Source organism: Pteropus vampyrus, unplaced genomic scaffold, assembly GCF_000151845.1.
Source record: "Pteropus vampyrus isolate Shadow unplaced genomic scaffold, Pvam_2.0 Scaffold30, whole genome shotgun sequence".
In the NCBI taxonomy this organism is placed as follows: domain Eukaryota; kingdom Metazoa; phylum Chordata; class Mammalia; order Chiroptera; family Pteropodidae; genus Pteropus; species Pteropus vampyrus.
Window position 1 is genome coordinate 9606873 of NW_011888811.1, and position 4222 is coordinate 9611094.

At 46.4% G+C, this 4222-nt stretch overlaps 1 protein-coding gene across 1 annotated transcript in view; it reads right to left on the reverse strand.

The window, feature by feature from the left end:
- The window catches only part of LOC111737709 (cytoplasmic FMR1-interacting protein 2-like), a 47071-nt gene extending 46876 nt beyond the window's left edge, over positions 1-195 (reverse strand). Inside the window, exon 1 of the mRNA XM_023528652.1 lies at positions 90-195. The gene's annotated coding sequence lies outside the window, so the exon portion shown is untranslated. The remainder of the gene's footprint in view (positions 1-89) is intronic.
- Between the last annotated feature and the right edge of the window lie 4027 nt (positions 196-4222).

A 4222-nucleotide genomic window follows, 5' to 3' on the forward strand; every position in this document is an offset into this window, starting at 1 on the left:
CGGCCCCTCGCGCATCCTCACGGCCACATCACCGTCTCCAGCAGCATCCCGGTCCTCGCGCCGGCCCCAAGGCTGCGAGCGCTGCTTACCTGGGTCTGCGGCAGGTCCAGGGGAGCCGCCCGAGGATACCACGGGGCCCTGCGCTGGGGCGCAGGATGCTCTGCCCGGCTCGGCTCCGCCGGCCGCCGCGCTAGCCCCGCCTTCGGCCCCGCCTCTCCGCCCGCCGCAGCTCCTCCTCCGCCCCCGGTGCCTGGCCCCTTCGCCACCGCGGCTGTCACACAAAGAGCAGGAAATGGCTATGGCGAGGGTCTCTAAGTGGGCCCCTCTACGCGGTCAGCGCATCCCAGACCTGCACCTGGGGCTCCCGCCTCAGCACAGCCAGCTGCCCTGCACTGGAGATACAGAAGGGAGAAAGGACTTGTCCCCAGGCCCGGCATGCCTGGGAACCCCACCTGCAGCTGTGGGAGGATGGAAGCTTTGGACTCTATTCGGACCTCATTGATTTCACATTATTTCCAAGTGCTCATTTATCTACCTAACATTTATCGAGCACCAATTTTGTTCCCAGTACCGTGTCAGAAGCTGGGTCTGCCCTGGTCTACAAAAGACAGGATTCCTGCCCTTTTGGAGCTTATCCTCTACCAAGAGAGACAGGGCACGCATAAATTGACCTAGTAAATGTCCAATCGCAGCGGAGAGAAGTTCTGTGAAGGAAAGCAACAGGATGAAATGATAGGAAGAAACCCTGGGATTTGGTGAGGGGCCTTCTACCCACTGAGTCTGGTCCCTTCTATCAACTGAGTCTGTTTCTCCTCTGCTCCAGAATAACTTGGGGCACTCCCCTTCCCTTCCTTAAAGCCAGTCTCCGAAGTTGCCATCTCTTAAGCAGGGACCTGCCTCAGCTACATTCCGGAAGAATTGCCTAAGGAACAAAAAGGAAAATGTATGGTGACAGGAAGTAATTCTTGGCAAAGCCCGGGAAGGAATTGGGAGGACAGGCACCCTTCTCTTCAAGGCTTAATCTGCCATTTAAGGTTCTCCTAATGACACGGTTCTCATTAAAGGCATGCAGCCTGGCGGGCCTTCAGGCCAGGCTGAAGTCAAGCCACACCAAATCCCAGCCTTGAAACGCTTTGTTCCTGAGAAGCCACCATAGTTATAAGGAGCCATTCCTACCTCACAGAGTAAATAATTTGAAAGCATTTGAGATGATTTAAAGTATATATAGATTTAAGAGATGAAGTCCTGTTACGAGGGAACCCTTCGCAATTGTTTGCCTAGGCCCCGCAAATTTATATTTAGTCACTCAGGTCTTCCTATCAGGGGTTATTTAGAGGCGCCATATTACTCAAGTCTAAGCTAAGGGCTGTGGCAGTCTTTGCCCTCACTGACCTCACACTATTGCCCAAACACTTCGAAATCATGATCCTCCATGGTTTGATGTTACATCACTCATTCTAATTTAAATTGCTATTTTAGAAAGGATGACATACACACACATTTCTGTCCCTAATGCCATGTGAGAAAGTTGCGGGGGTGTTTGTGGAGGATGGCTTTAAAAATAGAAATAAGGTTTCTTCCTTTAAAAATTTTTTTTTTTAAATTTTCCACTGTGATCCTTGGGATTTTGAGTTTTAGCCATTAAAAATACGTAACAATGAGAGAATGGATTTTCATTCTAAAGAGAATATTGTTTGAGATGTAGATTTCTGGAAGACATCTGTGGTTCCTTCCCTGTCTTTGCACTTTTTAGGAAGAAGTTGCTTTAAAAAAAAAAAAAAGACTATTACATATATTTGCTTATATCTTGGGCAAAAATTAATCTTTGACCCCTGAATTCTATTTGCTTATAAAGGGAACAATGTGGTTTTGTTGAAACTGCTGCGTCGGACATTGAGAAGCTTGCCTTTTGGTCTTAGTTTTGCAATTAGGTATTCTTAGGCAAGTCGCTTTACCTCTGCATTTCCCCTTCTATGCAGTGAAGTAGGTTGGATACTCTCCAAGGACCCTCTGACTGTGGACAATGGCTTGAGTTAAAACAAAGGACATGTCCTTGCCATGCCTAAAGCACTTCACCAGCTTCCTATGCTCTCAGGATGGAGCCTGAACCCCTTACCATGGCCTGCGAGGGGCTTCATGACCTAGCGTCTACCTCTTCTATGAACAAGCTTGATATACTTCAGCTAAAAGGGATCTTTTACCTCCCCAGACTTGCTGTGTTCTCTGCTGCATTTGGCCTTTGCACAAACTCGACTTTTTTGCTTGAAATAATCTGTCTTCCTTTCCTTTCTTCTTCCACCCTTTCCCCCAGCTTACTGCCTAACTTCTATTCACCCTTCTGGTATTCACCTAGATTGCACTTCCTCCAAGATCCCCAGGCTAGGGTTAGCCATCTATAGCCCCCTGGACTTCCTCTATTATACCACTTGTGTAATTGTTGACCTACTTGCCTGCATCCCACTCTTAGAGCATAAAACCTAAGAGAGAAAGGATGGGTCCATCTTGCTCCCCATTGTATCCTCAGAGACTAGTACATAGCAGGAGTTCAGTAAAAATGGGTCAAATGAATAGTCAAAAGTAAAGTCAGCTTATACATTGCCAGTGAAATTCATAGCCATCTGTCTACTGCCTTCAGATTTCCTTCACATCCAACCCCAGGTGCACTGTCAGCAGTGAGAAGATTGCAGTTATCAGGCAAGAATTGTTTTGCTACTTGCAAAGCGGTGTCCCATGAGTTGTGGTTCTGTGTGTAGCAGTATTGCCTTGTTTTTAGAAAAGCCTGAAGTCACTTAGGACACCTAGATCTTTATTTAAAATCCACTGCTTCGTAGAAACCAACGTGATGCATCTGGAATGGGCACAAGAATTGGTTCTGGAGAGAGAAACCAAAAGTACTAATATAATAATGGCTAACGTTTACCAAGTGCATTACTTCATTTAATATTCACAATTATCCTATAAGAAAAATGTAATTATATTATAATTGAAGAAACTAAGACGAGTTAAATAACTTGCCCAGGTAGTGAAACCAAAACTCATGCTTTTAACCAAAATTATATACAGCCTCATTTCCCCCTCCCAAACTGAATCCATGTATTCATTAATATGCCACCTTACTCCAAAAATATATTTAATACAAGTTACAAAGATGCATTATATTAAATGTTTTTAATTAGTAATAAATTTAAGAAGACAGAAGGACAAGGGTACGAGATGGAGAGAAAATGTGAATAATACAGAAAAACTCTGTGCGCTCTGGGCTTGCTACAGAAAGCTCGCACATCTATGTAGTTATCAGGAAAAGAGAGACTTGATGGTCAGTTACCCAGTTTACATTGTTCAGTAGATCAAACCTGACCACTTGCTCAAAATTGCCTCATTTTACACATGAAAGAACAGGGAAGGGTTGCTCAAGGCCCGCCGGACCCGGGCCCAGGTCTTTCCATAGGAAACCAGGTTGCCTATTTGGTTCTTCGAATCTGAAATGACCTGTCAAAGCATATATTTTACACGAACACTTACTGGGTGTTTGTTTGGGACCAGCCTCTATGCTAAGTCCTATATGGGGATGAGTTCATTTATCCTCCCGAGGCCGCAGAAGTAGACTGTTATTTTACAGATGAAACATGGGGGACCGTGTTGCCATTGAAACAGGGCAGCGCTATCCTGGGCCCTTTGGGAACGCCCTCCCTCCCTTCTCTGCTGTCGTCCCTCACGTCGGTCACGTCCCATAACTTCTGAAGAACTGGCCTCCCTCGAAGCCCCGATCTCTTACGCATCACTTGATAATGGAGGACGTTTAACATTTCATCTTTATTTAAACAAATACTATTTACAATAATTTGTGGCGAGAACTGATAAAGAGGATCTAAGCGTATTCCATTTGGGACGCGAAAACATAGCTGAGGCTAAATGGGGTGGGTGCTGCTGTATTCCCAGGCTAGCATAGGAGACCCTGTAACCAACCCCACAGGAAGGTTGGGAGCATGGAATCTGGGAACAGACAGGGTGGTGTCTGTACCGCCCGCATGTGGTGCTCTTTCAGACCACCTCACTGTTCTCCCCGTACTGTCTCCCCTGATCACTGGCCTCTGCGGACCACTGTCAGGGTCTCCTAGTCCGCTGGCTTCCAGTGGGGTTTGGTTAACCGGAAGCTGCAGCAACTGATGGAAGAGAGGGAGGAGAGTGGGCTCAACGTATTTATTCCTCTGGCTTCCTCCCT